We start from the raw sequence: 22,461 nt of genomic DNA on the forward strand, positions 1-22,461 counted from the left end.
TCATGGTGTCCGTATTTACCCAAGGTCAGGCTACTGACTTCAACTTTGTTTACAAACTATGCCTTCGCTTACTTGGAGAACATTAGGTTTTCTGCTTTCCGGACAATAAGCAAGTCTTGTATACTACGCAAGTAACTGCTGCTATTTAATAAAATTTGCTGTGTACGGTTGTTTATCGAATGTAAAAAAATGAAGTGATAAATTTAGTTTTCGGTTTCTGTAAGAATGAAGAATTAAAACGGCAGATTGGTGCGCCTTTGCAAGAAAAGGGGTCCTTGTACCGCTGATTTGGCAGTTATGTATGATAATTTTCCTCATAACCCATGCTAAATTTCAAAGGAAGTTATTCTTTCTTACGCAGAAATCTCCAATAGTTTTATGGCAATACTCTGTTTATGAATGTACCTCTTTTTGATTGTTTTTGCATTTTAGACTGAAAACTAATCAGTTTCTGCTTAAGCGAAGGCTAAGCTCTGAACCTGTGGTCAGTTTTGACGCCACAAATTTTCCCTCACCTGGCTCACCTCCAATTTACCTGGTGTTGAATACGCCCCTTTTCTTTGGACCCTGCCCTAATCATTTGTGGCAGGACTCTACCCAAGCGCTAGAGCAAAAGGTTCCCAAACTGGGGGTCATGGAGGGTCTAACACCTGTACGTACCAAATTCAGCTTGCCGGAACGGGGCTAAACTTTTTAGAAGGCTTATGAATGTGGGGTCATGACATGTTTGGTATTGTTGTAAGGGGTCACGTACTAAAAAACTTGGGAAACACTGCGCTAGAGATTTCACCGACGTCGCGATAATGCACTTTGCTACAAAGATGAATAAAAGTTTGGTGAAGCTCAAATACCTATATATCTGTCGAATTTACATACGTTTTACGAAAGCTGGCCATAACTCTTCATAGAACAAACTGGGTGGGTATGCTCTGAGGTTGGGTTTGAAAAGTACATTATTATTCGAGGTATCGGCAATATTTAATTTGCATTTCCTTTCTTAACAACGATGAAATGGAAGTAAAATTTTTTTTTTCATGCGAATGCACATACATAATACGACTGGGAGGATACTCGGTGAGAATATAGAATATTCGACACTCGCCCAGGAACCATAACTTTTCCAATCTTTAGCCTCTTTCAGTTCACTGAAAAACTTTCATCAATATGAAGAAGTTGGGTGCAAGTTGTAATTTAATTGCCTGTTTTCATTTAACTCTTTTAGCCTGATCTTCATTTGAATGCTTTCATTTCTCGACACCATAATAATAATAATAATAATAATAATAATAATAATAATAATAATAATAATAATAATAATAATAATAATAATAATAATATTATCATTATTATGACAGTATTCTTAGTAAAGGCTGATTATTCCAAGCATATTTCTAACCATATATAAAGGTACAGTATAATATACGAGAGCAGTGTCATGTTTTTGTAATAATAATAATAATAATAATAATAATAATAATAATAATAATTATTATTATTATTATTATTATTATTATTATTATTATTATTACTACTACTAAACATGACACTGCTCTCGTGCATTATATACCTTTATATATAGTTAGAAATACGTTTGAAATAACCAGCCTTTACTAGGAATACTGTCCTCATTGTCAAGGGGAATGAAACTAGATAAAAATTCAACAGACAGGTTCTTTAGATCAGGTTCCTTCTCGAAGTTTTAATTTCTGAACCACTCGGTTTTGTTGTGATAATGTTGCCCATCTGATGCTCTTGAGGGTTCGTTAATAATGGTAGTGGGTCACATTCCATCAGTCCAGTGAATAAATCTGGATTACTAGTTTCCCTAGCGTATCTGGAGAGCTTAGTATCTGCAAAGACATTGCTGGAATTTACTGGAATTTATCGTTTCTAAAATATTAGAAGGTTTGTTTCCAGTTCACACTGATATCGAGGTAATTACGAACTATCCACAACACTTAACATTTTACATTCTTGTATTTGTATGTTAGTTTATTTTCCTGGGAATAATCTTAAATGGTCGAGATCCGAAAAATATGCGGCTATTACTTGTTTCTGTTATTAATATTAACGACTCTGTTGTCCTCCCTGAAGCGTTTATTAAGATTGGTACGTTTTGGAGAAGCCGTTTTAGCGTAGGCGATTTGGCGCTCCTGCTTTGACCCCAAATCCATTTTGACGTCAGTCCATTCGGCGACGGACGTTTCGTCTCCAACGTCATTTATTTTTATTGCAAATAATGTTTTTACACACAATTTCAAGGGAACCTAATTGCTATATCCTTGTTATAAATTTAGCTGGGCACATGATAAATACATATCTGGAATCAGACAAACGAGCTCATTCATATGGTATCAGTTAACATAGTGTCAGATGTGTAATTAAGTCCCGTAAAAATTGGTGCCTTTTTTGTACATTTTTATACGAACAAAAGATAAATGTTTATGTTTGAAATTAGGCTGGTGAATTATTAAATACTTAATAGGAAAAAAAGCACTTATTTCTTGTATTAAAGATTTTATAGTTATGCAGAGTAACTCAAATGAACTGCTCATTTACTACTAAAACTACAAACTACTCAATTACTTAACTAAGTACTACAAAGTTTAAGTTATCTTAAGTGAACATTTGTTTTGTGTAAAGCTTATTCATTTGAATAGATTTCTCTTGTGTTGTAATTTTTTTTGAACTGTAATGACTTTTTATTGTTGAAATTTATAATTTTTCCTAATTAATAATTATTATACTTTTTTATTTTTTGTTTTAGGCAGTTCGGTTCAGTACAAACTTATTCTAATATGTAGTTTTACTATATACACAAGTGGTAGTTTGAATTTCTCATGGGGGCCGGTGTGGTCAGGGGTTAAGAACTTTATAACGGTCCTCTAAAACTAAGCAGTTCAATGCGAATACAGTTATTCATTTGGTTACTTTGGTATCACAGGAATCACCAAAAGGCGTAATCTTTACTTGTTACATTTTTTTTTTAGTTTAGTTTAGGACCCAAATAACTGACGCCCAAAAGTCCGGCGCCAAAGTACCTGGCCCCAAAAGTCCGGCGCCCCTGGCCCCAAAAGTCCGGCGCCAAAGTACCTGGCCCCAAAAATCCGGCGCCAAAGTACCTGGCCACAAAAATCCATCGCCACAGTACCTGGCCCCAAAATGTACGGCGCTAAATCAACTAGGGCCAAAACCACCATGCCAAATCGCCCACGCCCAAGCGACTGCGCCCAATCGTCCCATTTCGGTTTATTGAGACTTCGTCCAGTCTCCCCCACATAAGCCAAATAGCTATTGTTTTGGTTGTAGACTTATACCGGTTCGTCCTTTCCTTTTATTTCCCCAAACTCGGCTGTACAAAGGAATTTACGGATCGTATTGTTAATAAGAAATACAAATTCATTCTCATAATTCACACGAATTTTAATTACTTCCTCTAATCCACTGTTATAGTCACTTAATTATTTATTCTCTTTCCGTTAGCCACTTTATTTCTCCACTATTTGAATAACAATGTTTCTTGTGTTTTTAAAGCACTGTCTAAAAACTAGGTAGGGTGGGCTAAAACATTTTTTTTAATGAAACTAATCTCTTCAGCCTGTTTTATACCATAATACTATTTTTCGCACCATAATACTAACATGAAAAACGGAGCTGCAGTAGAGATTTTCCTAAGAAGCTACAGATTTTATGACCCTGCTTATTTAGATGGAGGTCTGAATTTTACACAGACTTATTTAATTCATTTAGAGTATTCGTAAAGTGTCTATCAACATCATAAACTGAGTAAGAATTACGACAACACGGCAGAATTCAAAAGCAGATATGTCCCCAGTTTCACTCCAACGTAAAGTGTGGACAAAAACCTTCTCCTTGCTATGAGACTTTGGTAAAGAATGATGATTTCAAGTTTCATAATTCTGTATACATCAGGCCTACGCACATGAAGGGATGAATGCATCCAACCCTATAACAACTCACTTATATACGACCACATCAAGCGAGCGATGACTACTGACGCATTAGAATTGCAGGTCGTACAGAAATTCTCCTCATTTGTACACTCCTATTAACAACAGCTACAAAGAGGTCTTCATTGCAGAAATAAAAAAAAAGCACATGATATATTTGACATTATTACCGAGTATCACCGGATGGCACTGAGCTCCCATTAAAAACACAACGAAAAAATACATTGGTAAACACAACGGTAATGGATTGATTTCCTGCTTTCCTTTCCAAAGGGCGAAAATTAGAACGTATTTAGTTATGAGAATTAACTTATTCCCTTTGATAGAAAAAAAAAACAAATACTGCGTTTAGATGTGATGTGATAGAGCTCAGTCCCTTATCGATACACATATTGTTCTTCTTCAATTTTAACCGGGGATTTTCGAAACCAGCAAGCCATATGCAACACGATGAGAGGCTAGGGATGGACGACCTCAGGGCAGAACTGACACCATAATCAGAATGAAGAGAAAGGCCCTACTTTAAGCATACAAGAGAAACACAGAGGTAAAATGTCACTTTCTGATCAGTTAATATAAAAATGACAAACATAACTTGTAGACGGAGAGCAAATTTCTCAAGTAATATGTTTGCAATGCCACAATAGGCAATTCATACCTTCCAGTGGATATATCCTGGGAATGAGGAAACTTAAATTCATATCTTCCAGTGGATATATCCTGGGAATGAGGAAACTTGTCATAAGTTGAGCAAAGACTCTACTGCTCAAGATGTTTGCGACCTATTTGGTCTCCTTGAAGGGCAGGCAACATTATACAACTCACAGAGGACCCAGGGATGGCCGACCTCGTGACAGAACTGACATCATAACAGGATTATAAGATAAGTCCTTACTATAAGCAGGCAAGAAGAAGAAGAAGAAGAAGAAGAAGAAGAAGAAGAAGAAGAAGAAGAAGAAGAAGAAGAAGAAGAAGAAAAAAAAAATATATATATATATATATATATATATATATATATATATATATATATATATATATATATACATACATATAACCGTAAAATGCTACTTATCGATCCGTTAACATAACATTTACAAACATAACTTGAAGATGGAGAACAAAATTTCTAAAGAATTAAGTCTGAAATATCAAAATGAGAACTTCGCTCCCTCCAGAGGATATTTCCTGGGAGTGAAGAAACTTTTCATAAGATGAGCAAAGATTCTGATACTCAAGATGTTTGTGACCTACTTCTTTTCCTCGAAGGACAGGTGACAAGGGACACTCGCCTTAATTCCCCTTGATGGAAGTTGGTTGTTGAAAGTTTGGGGACAACGATCATTAAAAGTAGCGTTAACCTCATTAATCTCTGGAAAAGAGCAAATAAAAAGATTGAACATACGCCTGATTTAAAGAAAGTTCTCGTTTATAATCTGAAACATAGTCAGCAATATTCAGGCATTCTGGAAAAATGTGATGTGTAGTAAAAACGAAAACAGATATTGCAGCTATAGTACAGTCCGTGCAGAGGAATTTAAGCTAAGATAATATACTTGTAAGAATACAGTGTGAAGAATATTCATCACTTGAGTGATTACCTGGTTGATTGTGTTGTCACATTGGAAATGGGTGAAAATGGCTTTATTCCTTATAATATAACGTTGACCACAGATTCGCAAATGTTAACGTTTTCATTATATTTCTTCAGTAGGAATTATTTCATTATCAGGTATATTAGTACAAACTTTTAAGTATACTTAAAGAGTAATCCAAGCCTTATATCTTTTTTATTATTCTAATTGAAAAATTGCTTCATAAGACAGAAGGTGATATCTGTAAAATTAAAAATGAGTGATTTGAAGATTTGAAAGCTGATTCTTGAACTTATGACTAACTCCCAGTATTCAAAATAATTTCAAGCGCATTGGGGGGGGGGTGGTTAGTCTATCAACATTCTATCTTTTTTGGCACTTTTATCAGCGCAACAAACTGACCAGCTTTTGCATTAATCGAGTATTCTAAAATTTTAACAAATATATGTGTGCCCGGACACGGAATCTTATATCAATACCTGAACGCGGATGGTACTTGAAAAAAAGATTTTAACCTGAGTACTTCTTCTGTAGATAATTTTGTAACAACGTTTCATTCCTTTCCAGAGCAAGGTCACCAACAATATTTATCGGCCAGTCACTGAGCATCCAAGGAATATCTACACCAACTGCAATAAAGGTATGTAAGGACAATCGTTTTATGATAATAATTACCTTGTTATTTCAGTTTGTTAATTGGTTTATTTTCATAGGTCATTAGTAAACCTTCTTTTATTTGATATTTTAACCTTAAACAGTTCGTGATTTGCAAAATACCGCTTTTTGTTGTGAAAAATTAAGAAATTATCAGAAGAATTATTATTTTCTGAATTAGTTATTACCGGGTGATCGTTATACACAGCACCAAACATATCTACACACACACACACACACACACACACACACACACACACACACACACACACACACACACACACACACATATATATATATATATATATATATATATATATATATATATATATATATATATATATATATATATATATATATATATATATATATATATGTCTGTGTGTGTGTGTGTGTGTGTGCATGTATGTATTATAACATAATCACAGTGGGTATTCGTGATAGGTTCTATATGAATTTTTCACTCAAGACAGATAAATTTGTTTTCTTTTACTTGACAGTAAGAATTATCAATGAATGTGTGGGAATCAATAAGCATAAAACAATATTTTTTTCTAATGGATTCATTTGTAATCAGCTGTATAATATTTTTTGCACAAGAAAAACTCGCTTCCTCTCATGTGTAACGTTTTGGATACCTGTGCATAGTTATATATACTATTGTTAATTACTTTCCATATTCTCCAATTTCTGATGTTCTGTACTTCTGATTTCAATATCATTATATATGAGTATGTATGTATAAGAATTTGTTAGATAACCCTGTGATTAGTCACTGGTCACTTTCACTAAAAATATGTGTGTGTATTTGAAATACAATCGATACGTTTGACATCTCAAATCTCGGAATCCAAATGAAGATCAAATTATGCAACTGGAAATTCACGTGGTGAGATTCGGACCTGCGCACGATAAGCGGGGTTTATATACGGCAACAGACCGATGTTTGGCTTTTGAATAGTGTCAAAATCAGATACATTTTGCTGTAGGTCCAAAAGACCCAACTTACAGTCGGAATATAGTGTTTTACCGTTTATGAGTGTATAGTGCTGAATTTTATATATATATATATATATATATATATATATATATATATATATATATATATATATATATATATATATATATATATGTGTGTATATACATGTATGTATATATACATATATATATATATATATATATATATATATATATATATACATGTGTGTATATATGTATGTATATATATGTATATAAGCATATATATATATATATGTGTGTGTATATATATCTATAAACATATATTTGCATATATATAGACACACACACACACACACACACACACACACACACACACACACACACACACACACACACACACATATATATATATATATATATATATATATATATATATATATATATATATATATATCCAATGCAGCACGAAGGAACGCTTGCTTGAGAATATCACTAACTCCACGTCGGAAGGTGAATGAAAATCGGGACTTTGAACAAGTACTTTAGTGGTTTATTCTACATTTTCAAGTTCACACTGAATACAAAAGAAGTTGACAGAGATTTGTTAAAAATCAGAAGGTGGGGGCACAGTTTGTTAATCTGGGCAGCAACAAAAAGACAGGGACAAAGGATCAAAGGGATAATCCAGGGTGGAGATTAACATTCCTGGTGGAAGTAGCTTTTAAAGTATATAGGAAACCTCATGAATAATTTGTCAATATTCATTTTCACTCTAAGCATGCTAAGCAAATTAAAGTGTCAACATTTTCCCGTATGTATCTTAAAGCTCTTAGAATTTGTAGTCATGAATTTTTGGAAGAGGAGTTTAAAATTATTGATAATATAGGAGATTCATTATGTTACCCTCCATAGTTTTTAGAACTTTGTAAAAAATAATGCAAAAAAAGACATATTATAATCCAACCAGTGTTAACAAAGAACTTAAGAATATTCTCTGTCTACCATTTCATCCTAACTTCACTCCTGCAGTGCCCATTTTAAAAAACTATTGATATTAACTTAGTATTTAAATATAATAATATTTTGAGAAGACCCAATTCAAACAGCATTGTATACACTATCCCTTGCAAAGACTGTAATAAGATTTATATTGGTCAAACATCAAAAGGACTAAAAATAAGAAGCTCCCAAAACAAATATGCCATTTCAAGTGGCTCATCAAATAATGGCATTGTGGATCATTAGCTTAAGACAGGCCCTACGATGAACTGGGATAAGTCAACGGTTATCTACAAGGTCAACGACCATCGGAGAAGAAATCTGCTAGAGACTATGTTCACTGAAGCTATTTCTACCAGGATTGTTAATCTCCACCCTGGATTATCCCTTGATCTTTTGTCCCTGTCTTTTTTTGTTTAAAGAACATGCTGCCCAGATTAACAAACTGTGACCCCGCCCCCACCTTCTATTTTTGTACAGAAATCTATCTCTGTCAACTTCTTTTGTGTTCAGTGTGAACTTGAAAATGTAGAATAAACCACCAAATACTTGTTCAAAGTCCTATTTTCATTCACCTTCCGACGTGGACTTAGTGATATTCTCAAGCACGCGTTCCTTCGTGTATTGGATATATATATATATATATATATATATATATATATATATATATATATATATATATATATATATATATATATATATATATATATATACATACATACATACATAGGAACAAGCCATAATTAGTTCCGGCAAAACTGATAACTGTGTTTGAATAAAGAGGTCTTATTCATAAAAGACCAATGACAGGGAAATTTATTATGTGCTTTTTGTCTGATGTGAACTGAAATTAATGGAGGAGAGATTTTTATGGAAATAAGGGAATGCGTATCTTTAGAAACAACCCGTTTGATTATAAAGAAACTTCATTAGGTGTCTTTGTATCAGTTTATATCAGGCAAAAATTCTGTCATTCAGACAAAGAAAGAACCCTTATGTGATGCAGGATAAAAAAAAAAAACGTGATTGCTAATTCGTATCAATGACTTCAAAATGGCAAAGGGGAATTTCTGGATACTGAATTTACCTGCAAGTCAAAATCGTCGTTGAAAAGTGGATCCGTTTATCGTATAACAAAGTTTTTTTTTTTTTTTTTTTTTGCTTATCATATAAGTTCTTATTTAGATCAGTAAGACATACTACAGCAAAAAACTGTTTATCTACACAAACCTACAGATTTCCAACAAGTTTATTAGAATCAGAAATAGTAATTTAAATAGATTTTATCCTGTTATTCAATAGCTTTAAATTTTTCATGTATAATCAACGAACAAGGAGAGCAATATTTACCATTTCAGTAATGAAAAATCTGTCCATATAATACATCCTGGAAAGGAAATTACTTTTCCCCTGGATAGCCAGAGGAAATAAAATGTGACTAAAAATACTCCACTCAAATGCTGCATAATAATAAATACGTCATTGAATTTGAAGCTTATATGCTATATATATATATATATATATATATATATATATATATATATATATATATATATATATATATATATATATATATATATATATAATGTGTGTGTAGACCAGTAGCAATAGAATAATATCACTGCAGACAGCCTCTAGTAATGCCTTCAGTGCACCGCATGACGTCACTAACGGCGCTACCACCCTACTTGGTTTTACGTTCATGCATAAGCTCCAAAAGTTGCCTTAGATCCAGCATTGAAACCAGTGCTTGCATCTTTAAATTAATATTTAATAGTTGTAGATGAACATCTATGCTTATGATTTTGTTGTGGGGGCTCTGGTTCTTAAACAATAAGCTACTAAATCACCGTTATATATGAGGCTGATATTATCAAGATATTTCTTCGGGGTTTTCATGTAATTTAAAATGCTTTAATTAAGAGAACTGTATTTTTTAGGGTTTAAAATTTTACGTCTCTTAAGTTATTTTCATATTTTTTATATACGATAAGGAATATAAAATAACAGAAAATTTCATATTTACAGGTAAATTAGCGAAAGGCGTGGCGCATGAAGAAAGCAAAACCAATTTTATGCGAAATATGCGTACCGCATGTAGTACAGTTATCTACCCTTGTTCTTTTATCCATATGTCAAAAGAAAGGTTATATGAAACATTTAATTAAAACACCTGACCATTTGATTGCTTTAGAGTGAAATAAAAAAGGTCGTGTAAACAAACCAAAAGCGAACGCTTTTCAAAAGTCAGGCTGAGTGTTACCTTTTAATTCACATTTCATTATAAAAATCATTTATAGCGAATGCTTAACAGACAAACCCTAACACTTCTGTCAATTAAAGAGCTCTTGAAAGCGTAGGATGTGTAAAAATCATATCCAGCTATTTTCGGAAGCTTAATAACACCCATTTCCTTGGTACTTATCTGAGTTCGTATATATACTGCTGCCAATCACTATCCCCTTTTCTAATAAAAAAATAAAACAATAATTTCGCATATATGTCTGCAGTTTTAGTGTGTTGAGTATATTGATTTAATAATCATCGATCATATTTATTAGGCTGTCATCACGTAATTTCCATTGTAAATCTGTAAAAATGGTCTTTCATAACCCGATTTCACTTTTACTCAGAATCGTTTGAGATATTTGGGGGAAATATCAGCTATAAAAATTTCTGATAATTTTGAAAATAATGTGCTGATTTTGCCTAAGCAGATGATCACTTTTGCTTAAGAATATCATCAATGGGAAGGAGGGAAAATACTTCAAATACTTCAAATAAAGAATCCTTTAATCCACAACCACAGCGTTTACGATACTTCGACCCCTGGGTAGTAAGTCGCATATTCTACTATAGTTCCAACTTATTCTATCTTCTTTTTATCTTTATTTTCATTCTTACTTAGCATTTTTCACTTTTTAGTAATAAATACATATAATTCCCTTCCTTCTGAAGAGTCCATATTCATGATGATCTGTGTAGGGTCTGGAATTTCGTTTTGCAGACCACCAAATGTGAATGGAAGTTATCAAGAAATTTTTTTTTTTCGACTTAGTAACCTTTGCCAGAAGAATATATCCGGAAACATTTACTGAGACAACGGTGACAACTGCTCCTCATAACAACAACAACAACAACAATAATAATAATAATAATAATAATAATAATAATAATAATAATAATAATAATAATAATAATAATAATAATAATAATAATGGCTAGGATTACTGCTTTGGAAGGAACACCAAATTTGTTTTTTGCAAGGTGGTGCTCCAGACGGATCAAAATAAATATTTTTTAAAGAGCAAAATCAGACAGTGAGGGAAACGTTAATATAAATCAAAGTATAGTCAAACTGATTTTAAGTTCTCTAGTATTTGCAACGAAATGTACTTAATTTCTGAAAAAGATGGAATTAACCCAAAATAACTTTATTGTATACGTATGTAGACTATATCAGCATTTAAAATTCAAGTTTATAAACACATTTCACTGTATAAATACGACCCATCTAATTGAAAGAGGTCACATACGAAGAACGTTATCAATATATTTATCAGGTGTCCAAAAGCCTTAAAAGTTTATGACCTAGTTTGGTCATATTAGATCTCCATAATTCCGGGCATAAATGAAACGGGAAAGGGAAATATGTGTAGGCATGGCGATGTTTTATCGGTCATTTTTATATCAAACCTAAAAAAGTACCAAACTTATAACAATGAAATTCTAATGATGTTCGAATTAACTGTTTTTTTATGATAAAGATTCAGGCCTGCACAGTCAACGGGAAACGTTGTTTAGACAAGGTCTGATGGAGGAACTAAAATAAATAAATAAATAAGTAAATTAATAAATAAATAAATTAATTAATTAATTGAATGATTAACTAATTAAATAAATAAAGAAAAAATTACATATTTAAATAAATTGAATTAAATAAATTGAATAAATAAATAAATAAATAAATAAATAAATAAATAAATAAATAAATGAATAATTAAATGAATAAATAAATAAAATAAATAAATAAATAAATTAATTAATAGATAAATAAATCATTTATAAATAAAATAAGAAAAAAAATTAAAAAGTATATTTACAGAAAGTGGCGGATTTTCGTAGTGGCCTATAACCTCCGGGAGCCTTCCACTTACCTCTTGAAATACGAAAGGTAGTGAGCATCACCAGGAAGGTGAACAAGGAGGCTAATCAGAGGCGTAGTAGCAATCCGAAAATTACTGTTCCCCACAAACTAAAGGTGGTAGACACAGTCCTGATGGGTGTTACAGGGTCTCTTGAGAAAAGGGTTACTTCTCTAGCAGCCCTAAGCGATGCCCACGGGAGTATGCAAATGGGACAACCTGGGGGGTGAAAAATACTAGGAATTAATTAGGGGATATAAGGGCGGGATCATCCATTAGGTTAATTGCCTCTTTGTTTTAATGCTGCCCTAGGAGGGTATCTCGTTCTTAAACCCATAGCAGTTTTGGGAAATGTCGAATTAATTTATGTTAGTGAAATGCATAATTTCTGCCCTTAAGGAATATTCAAGTACATACTGTCAAATGAAACAACTGTATTAGTTCTAATTTTCATTTGATTTTGTTATATTTTCTCATGGGTTCTGTGATTTGTTGATACGCTTAGAACACACTGACATAGTGATGTGTGTAGTTTGAGAATTTGCCAGTCGTAAAGAATACAAATAATTATTATTAACTCTGAACGTTAATAAAGTCAACATCTTACGTTCCTGATTTCCATGAATCATGCTTGTAATCATTTGTTAAGCGGTTATGAAGTTCTTGTGCTCAGCCATGATACAACGAAGTTATAAAATGTAAATATATAATTTACAGTGTGATGTAATTCATCATACTGATCTTGTTAATTATTATTAGAGGGAATGTTTTGTTTTAGAAATGTACGCTAGTCCTTTTTATTAATTTTTTTGGGCGCAGTCCTCCAGCTTTCCCATGAGATGAAATTTAAGCATCATCATTGTCGTATTATTTCCAAAATCCTTATTCTCAAAATCTATAATTCTTGGATTAGGAATGATTTCATATCTATTCTTCCCTTTTCATGCCTTTTGTGTTCGTGATCTCAAATTCGATTTTATTAAAGAAAAACCAGGCTGTCAGTCAAGTTCAGATTGTTTCAAACAGGTTTTTTCATACCTTGAATTCATTAATATTTCATTTCATATTGTTTTTTTTAGATAAGGGAGGAATTAAAAATCAGCAATTTCAATATCATTAGTGGGATGTCGGTGGACTTTTACTTCTTTAAGTAATTGTAACGTGAGTGAGAGTTTTATAAATGAGATAATGGTCGAAATCATTAGAATTGTTTATATATAAAACTGAGAATCTCCCAAATTAGTGTTCGACTCGTTGCTTCTTACAGCCTTCGAAAAGCAAATGAAAATAGAGTATTTCACAAGGATGAGCTGCATTTTTAATGACGTATTTTTATTTCACTTGAAGAATGCAATGGTAAAATGCCGTTGTGAAAGTGAATCATTAAGAATGATATAATTTAAAATAGTAACATCACTGATAATGAGTAAATGAAAGTATCTAGTGGAGCAGATTTCATTGTTCATTGACAAATTCTAACGTTATAAAAGAGAAATGTGAGACATTATGTTGCAATGCTATGAATGTTTTACGAGAAATATACGAGTTAACAATATTCGTCAGCTTCGTCGGTGAACACAAACGCCTGCAAAACATTTAACAGAGAATCTGTTTTTTTTTTTTTTTTTTTAACTTTTCCATGAAAAAAATTAATATAAGTTATATGCGCTTTTTGTCCTTAGTAATGATCATGGTTATTGTTTTTATTTTCAAAAAAACACTTTGAAATAAAGAAATAAAGTCTGTTCGAATAAAATGTCAACAAAAAACTTCATAAACTGACTGGAAGCAAGGATGAGCAAATAAAAACGAATTATTTTTTAGAACTTAGTATATAAAAGGTTTCAGATATAATAAAAGGAGATGCTCATTATATTTCTTTTGCATATTTCAATTTCTCACTTGGGTTTGGGATTAGCAGACCAAAAACAAGTAGTTAAATCGGCTTTTAATAATTTTATATATATAAAATTTGATCTAAACACCGAGTATTTAGGATAACAATTTCTTTTATTTGCTATATGAAAAAAAATCTTTTCCAATTTAACTAAGTTAACGCGAAAAAAATTCTGCTTCTCTGAAACCTTGTAAACTGAATAATATCTTTTTGAATACACCAATAACTTTCTTTTTTAATATTCTGTGTTTAAATATAACAACTATTAATGTATGTTTATGATTTTTGATGAACTCACTTTACATGTTTCTATACATTTATAAAAAGGGAGGGAATTAATATATAAGTACATATGGTGAAAATTATATTCAACAACATATAGTTTTAAAAGTGAAATCATGATCAGCATATTAGAAATCACTTCATAAAATTTTGGTGTGCCTTATTTTTTTTTTACACTTTTCTAATAAATTGTAATGCTAATGTACTTTTTATTATCTAATGCTAATAAATATCATTAAAAAATTTTTTAATCATGACAATGTCCTCAATTAATATTATGTTCGTTGTCTTTGAGAACGCAAAGTCTTTGAGAACGCAAAGAAGTAAATAAAGAAAAATAATACAAAATTATTAACTTTGGAAAGTTAGGAAACTGTTTGAAAGCGGTAAATTCAGAATTATATGGTGTAAATTTGCAATATTCATGAATAATAATGATTGGAGGTACGTACTGAAATCAGACTTTAGTTTTTATATAAAAATCACAACATAAAAGAGAAATATGAGAAAAAATTATTTTACGCGACTATAACCGTTTCATAGGAATTATACGAGTTAACAATAATCGTTAACATCATCGGTGAACACAAACAACAATAAAACCTTTGATTGAAAATCTGGTTTATTTGATTGCTTTTCCAATGTTTTTCTTTTCATCGCTGACCCGATTTATCATTTTCATTTCAAATTGTCTACTGCTTCTGAATAACGGGAGCAAACCTAAAAAAAAAAAATTGTTTCTTTTCATTCAGATTAATTATTTAAAAGTCAAAATATCAGTAGCACTTCAAATTTTTTTGGAAAGTAGACCCAATTGAAACAAAAAAATTCGCCGAAGAAACTTCGCAATCGAGTTTTTTGTACAGCATTAATGTTCATAGAAAAATTCTGAACACTAACATCTGAATGACAGGACCGATAATAATAGTGATGGTATTATATATATATATATATATATATATATATATATATATATATATATATATATATAATATATATATATATATATATATATATATATATATATATATATATATATATATATATATATATATATATATATATATATATATATATATATATATATATATATATAATATATATTGTTATTGTATATTTAAAACAATGCATGAACATTATAACAGCGTAATCGTATACTGAATACGATGTTCCTGATAAAGAAAATTTAAATTTACAGTCAGATCATCAACACAATAATCGTATATATTTGATATGACATCACGTTTAAATTCTTAATGAGCAGACTGATGCTAGTAGTCATAAACATAGCAGTATAGGTGAAAAAATGTGAGATAAGAACATTTGTCGTGAATGCAGTGGATACTGGCTGATGAATGCAGATATTAAAACACTGTCTGAGGATAAGAAAGACAAACTGCAGGGGTTAGAGAAAGAAATGGACGGCATTTACTAAAGGAGAAAGTTGAACATTTCGAGCAATGAATATTAATACGGATAGTGGCGAGCCGAAACAGCTGATTCATAAAGGTATTTAGGATGGAATATATCAGAGAATGGTAGGGTGAACGGAGAGGTAAGTCAACGAATAGCAGAAGCTTAGAAGGTTACAGGATGTGCGTGGAAGATAAGGAAAAGCTTTTACAGTTTATGGGAACCAGTCTGGAATGTATGAAGGAATGGTTGTGACAGAAGAGGGTTGAATTCATAGAGGTGAATAATTTGTAGCATATGCGCGAAATAACGAATTGACATAAAGGGTTGAATTTACAGAGGTGAATAATTTGCGTAGCATATGCACGAAATTACGATTTGACAAAAAGGGTTGAATTTACAGAGGTGAATAATTTGTGTAGCATATGCGCGAAATAACGAATTAATAAAAAGGGTTAAATTTACAGAGGTGAATAATTAGTGTAGCATATGAGCAAAATAAAATTGACCAAAAGGGTTGAATTTACAGAGGTGAATAATTTGTGAAGCATATGCGCAAAATAACGAATTGACAAAAAGGGTTGAATTTACAGAGGTGAATAATTTGCGTAGCATATGCGCGAAATAACGAATTAATAAAAAGGGTTGAATTTACAGAGGTGAATAATTAATGTAGCATATGCGAAAAAAATGAATTTGAAGGGCATTAAGTCTCGAGATATATACAAGAAGTGGTACTGGTGTGAGCCCAAACGAAAGGATAGATGATTCAAGTATTTTGAAATATTTTGATCCCGTGGAAAGAACGGAGGATGAGAGGTTGGTGAAAAGACTGTACAGTTCTGTGGTATTAGTAGGTAGGATAGAAAGATCTAATAAGTAACGGATAGATGCTGTGATAAAGTTGCAGGAAAATTAAGACCTCAGTATCCACATGACGATGATCTAACTTAGGTGTATGATGCAGCTAATGTCGTGGATGTTTATGGACACTGGGTCATCTATGACTCAGCATTTTTAATTATAAATATGGTAGTGAGCATTGTCTTAATAAGTAAATAATTTTTTTCCCTTATTTCACCCATATTTCGGACACATAAAATTAGTAGCGTTTTATTGAAAGTGCTAAAGTGCATCATGCTGTAATTAGTTGTTAAACTATAAGTTTTTGAAAATGTACTAATCAACCGAAGTAAACTTGGTAACTGGTGTTTTAGTGATAAAAAGCAATGGTCATTACACCATGATAAAATCAAGAGCATTAACTTTGCATATCTCTTTAGTTAGACCCACTGTAAGCGCAATAGTGGGAATTACATTGAAATAGACAAATAACTAATCCATAGGATGAGTTTCAAGAGCAGAGTCCCCTGTTATAAATGACACCATTGCCAATCCTTTTCTTTTATAAATTGCCAACGGGGATGTCATGAAAATAAATGGGTTTTTATCCCTTTACATCTTTTCGATTGTGAAAGAACAAAGAAATTTCTTACTTTGAAGTTTCTATGATAAATACACTTGTTTTTACAGTTCTGCAAGGGAAAATCAAATATATGAACAGATTCAAAGCAGGTAATCTACACAGAAATATGTCCTTAGTGACTAAGCTTAAATCAAAATATACAATTACAGATTACTGGTAATACTTTCTTTGTGAAGCTTATGATTTCAATTTTGTAATAAACATTAGAAACTGAAATGGCCTTTTGTATTAGGAACATTCTCTAACGAAATAACCTTCAGATTAAGTGCAAAAGTATTTAATCTAATTTCAGAATGTCACTGGCGTGTGACAACGGGAAAGTGACGCGCTGACAGTTCTCGTTATTATATTATAAGATGTAATCATTCGAATTGCTAATGGGGGGTACGATATTATTCATAAAATCTTAAACAGCAAACTGTTTACAGAGGAATTCTAAAAGTTGTGCCAACGTGAAAAGTTCCAGAAACTTTGAAAGTCCATTATTTCTTTTAGTAAAGTGTATGTCTAAGCTTTCTTTATAGTTTTCCCAATTTCAAGATTATGTGACTTCTTAACACTTTACGTATTTCGTAAACGTAAGTTTAATGAGATATTAACTATTTTCGTTGCTGTGTAATATTGCAATCATAATCTTATCTTTTCAATTGATGTCTAAAATCTGTGGTTGCTATGAATACTTATGAGTAAATCCATTAAATTTTGTAATCGATGCTTGTGGTGTGAGCTTGTGAATTCATTTGTTTCCTGTTCAGTTACTATGGTTTAAAAGTCCCAGTTTCCAAGAAAATTGATAAATACCTACATTTATCTTTTGATTACTAAAACAATAAAAGATTCTGTTTCTCAGAAAATGTTTGAAAGATTAATTTTCCTTTCGGTCTCGTTGATTTAAAAAAAAATTGTTGTTATTGGAATAATGGGAAACTGATGCCCTGAGACTTTCAAGAATATTTAAAGAATATCGAGCAGATTCTGCTCTTACCGAGGATGGCTTGCACTTGAAAATGCGATCAACGGGACGAAGGAAAATGGCTCTGAACGCGACAGCGCTCTACTTTGTAATAGATAATCTCTTAATCCTTTACCAAGGCTTCGGCCACCGCTTGAGTTCTCAGCGATATTTCTTTTTTTATTATGTTTCTGTTATTTGGTTTTTACTGATATATTTCAGTCATTTCTGATCTAATTTTTGGATGACATATTTTTCGGATACTCAGCGAAAGACAAATATTCGTGCAATTAAATTTTCTTAGGTTTTTTTGCTGATTATTTAGGATAAAGTCCTTTCGGGAAAGAATAATAAAAGCGTTCACATGTTATTAACAACCCCAGGGATAATAATAATAATAATAATAATAATAATAATAATAATATAACTGGGGTATGATCTGACACTTTGTTTTAGAATCTGTCATTTGAAGCTGAACAATTTTTGAAGATAAAAACATGTACAATTTCATTTTAGTTCTACAGTGAAAATCCAAAAACAGGTTAACGCAATTTCAAAGCTTCAGCCAAAATGTCATGTAGGTTGTTAGGGCAATAAACTAGGATATGAATTGAAACGATAACCCTTCCTTATGAATTTGTTATCACAAAATAAAATGCATAGGAATTGTACCGTTTCTGTGTAAAAGTTGCATTATTATTGATTTTCTCACTAATAATATGGAGATAAATTTATTTTTTTTTTTTTGCACATTTTTCCAGCATTTGCTCAAAAGTGGGGTCTGAAGCATTTTATTTTATTCCAGGTATTGCAAGTGATACCTCAGCTTGTAAGTGACATCTCCTCCTCTCAGCTCCGTCAAGACTTTCCAGAATTTATTCTTATCATACTAATTCTTTAATTCCCGTTATTTGTCACTGCTTTGCACAATTTTTAAATTGCATCTCCTTCCTCACACAAAAGCCATTTTCTGCGAGGTGTCAGGTTCTTTGTCACTTGCTAAGATTCTCATTTGTTATGCTGGAAGAACTTGGGAGTAACTCCTCTTCTGTGCTCTTTCTTCCTTGATATTTATCAAACAGTAGTCTGGCGTTATTGTGTTATATCTTTTTTTAATTTTGTACCAGTGTGGATTTTACGCCTTCACTTAAAATATGGCCTGGTTGGATGAAGTTGTATAATTTTTGCAGTGTTACTATAACCACCATAGTCATTTTTCCTCTGGAATGGACTAAGCTGGGAACTTTGTGTTTCATCATGCTGCCCCTGAAGATAAAGGCAACATTTTCTCTAGTTTGCTTATCGTTTTGATTCTACGTCCATGATTTGATGCAGGAATAGAATTATGTTCATGCAACTACCCCGAAGGGTTCTCTTGTCAAACAGGTTATTCTGACTTCCCCTGCCGTGTAAGTAGTTCAACACATGGATGCCTCCTTGACAAGTTGGGAAGGCCATTGGGAGACTCAGCACGTTACTAGAAGATGGTTTTCTGTTCTAAAGAAGTGTCACATCAATTTCTTGGCTGTCTTGCTCTCAGCAAACTGAAAAGCATCCACAGAGGACCCATGTACTGTTGATCCTAGATAATGGTACACAGATGACAAGTATCAGGAAGCACAACTCCTTTCAGTACATACTATCTATCCTACGAATGGCTTCAGTAATGAAATGGAACTTGTCACTAAACCACTTCACAGGGGCACTCTGTGTGGCAACAGACTACCTCTTGAGGTAGACAGCATTTTCAAGAGAGTAGATTTTGAATAAATCCTGTTTCCAAGTCTTTTTCTACTTGCTTCTATATCTGTAATTGAATCTGTTTGCTATTAGAGAGAACCATTAACTTCCAGTGTATGTGTCTGCAGACCTGGACAATTAGGCACTAGTAAGAGACACAGGACTGGAATACGTTTTCCCAGATTTTTTGAAAGACTGAACAGTCTGTTAACCTTCTGTTGAACTGCCTACATAGTGGCCCCAAATTAACCCAACAGTCATAGGTTCATTTTTTGCTAGAATAATAAACAACAATATTATTCTCACTGTCACCCATTGTTCTATCCCAGACAGTAAGAGGAAAAGTTGTTTAAGTTCATCTATCCGGACATGTTGGATTGGCTGTGCTGTCAAAGCCCTTGCTCCATGAGTTTGGCATAGACTCCGATACTAAAGTCTTTAGCTCCTACCCTGGTCCTTTACACTACAAAGGCCTGTTTCTGTAATGACTTCTATTCCTTTGTCCTCGACTAAGGTTCTTCAGCTTCTGTTTTCTTCTCAATTCAGTGGCCCCAGTAAGAACCACAGCCAATGTGCTTTAGAGGGCAAAATTCTTGATCACCTTAGTTTCAGGAGCCACGATCACCAAACTCTGCTCTCTTAGACTTTTGCTGTTGACCCTAGACCCATCATTCCTGGCTGGGAATGGTAACCTGTTGAAAAGAGAAGCCCTTATTCTTATGTAGAAGCTTAATATTACTAATAAAATATATTCAGTCAGGGCTCCAAAGAGAACTCAGCCTGCAGAGAGAGGTAAGTTATAGGAACCTGGATTCAGGATACATCAGTAGAAAGCAGGAATGAATTTACATCTCCAGATGGTTATTTTATTACCCTCCACCACCTACTGTCGAGGCTGAGCAGTTATCCTTCATCCCACCCCAACATATTTAATTAAGTTGCTCTAGAGCCTTACATGTAACACACATAGATTCTTTCCGCCATCCATCTTCATTATTAATTCCAAATGGAAATCCTGAATAAAAGAATGTTGGTAGTCATTCCCGGGACTTTACTGCTGATTGGTCTTTTCATGTGGGTTGGGGCTCATTAATTAGAGAGCTAAGCCATTTCATCCCCTATGCTGTGGAAAAAGAGGTTTTAACATAGGGAAAAGCTATTCCTGATAGCCGCTGTGAATCATTAAGCCCAACTGCTTTACCTGACAAAAAGGCATGGGAATATTTGGTGTGTCTCTTCTTTCAAAGACTTAGCAAATAGTAGTGAACATGGCAGCTTCGGACACTGCTGCCACATCTAAGAGAGAAGGGTGAATAAAAGACCATGGTAATTGCAGTATGCAGGGGAAAGGGCTCTCCTGCTTTGAGTTCATGTATACTTTATCAGTGTGTCAACAGGCACTATTCTGGCCAAGGTCAAATAGGAGAGACTCTTTGATACTGGAGCCTTTGGCAGTACCAAAAAGCTACCAAAATTAAGATTTCCCTAAGTCAAATCACTTGCGAGAAGAAACTTTGGGAATATTCGAATACACTTCAAACATTCTCCAAATACAGGATAATATTATTTCTATCTTTCTTTCGTTCTTCTTATCTTTAAATCTTCAGCTGTAACTGTTTATGGATAGACTAACAGATTACAAACCTAAGAGGCCTCCAAAGGTAATTCAGCCTGCAGGGAGTGACAAGTTATAGGAAAAGGTCGTGGATAAATAAATGTCATTTAATAGGAAAAAGACCAATATACCTGAATTCAGGAGGCGTCAGCACAGAGCAGGAATAACTTTGCTCCTCACTTAAACATTTGGAGGTCAGAAGATTTCACAACTGCACAAGCCAAACTTTTACACATTTTAGTTGTAGTCCCCAAGCATAATTTTAGATAACTGGGAGAACGTGAGAAAATTTAGCTACATTGCCAAACCTATCCTCGCGATTATCACAAATAGAAATGATGATGATAACGCTATCGTCATTACCTTCATAAATGTAGAATTACTTGTTAACACAAGAGCTAAGACAATCATTTCTTTCAGGAAAGCAATGACATTCAAAAGTCTGTCTAGTGAAATTAATTGCACCAAGGAAAATGATTTTGTTGTAGTAAAATCTCAGTGATTAAATCTATAGAAGTAATATCACTGAGAAAAAGATAAGGAATTTCATGTAATAATTTCAATTAAGCCATCGTCATTTGCATTTATCACTGAACAATATCCCGAAAGTATGAAAATTTTTTATGGAGTTCCATATTACTAAACTCCCTTTTTTCAGTGAGGTCATTTCACTGATATTCTTTCAGACTCGACTTTTTCGTATACTGTATGAAATAAAAAATATAATATTATTTAATTCGGATTTCGAATAAATT

At 32.7% G+C, this 22,461-nt stretch overlaps 1 long non-coding RNA gene across 1 annotated transcript in view; it reads right to left on the bottom strand.

The window, feature by feature from the left end:
* LOC136849041 (uncharacterized) overlaps positions 1–22,461 on the bottom strand; it is a 521,318-nt gene that overhangs the window by 16,993 nt on the left and 481,864 nt on the right. The window contains exon 6 of the long non-coding RNA XR_010856211.1: positions 12,334–12,540. This is a non-coding gene — a long non-coding RNA (uncharacterized lncRNA). The remainder of the gene's footprint in view (positions 1–12,333; positions 12,541–22,461) is intronic.

This window comes from Macrobrachium rosenbergii, chromosome 20, assembly GCF_040412425.1.
Source record: "Macrobrachium rosenbergii isolate ZJJX-2024 chromosome 20, ASM4041242v1, whole genome shotgun sequence".
Classification (NCBI taxonomy): Eukaryota; Metazoa; Arthropoda; class Malacostraca; order Decapoda; family Palaemonidae; genus Macrobrachium; species Macrobrachium rosenbergii.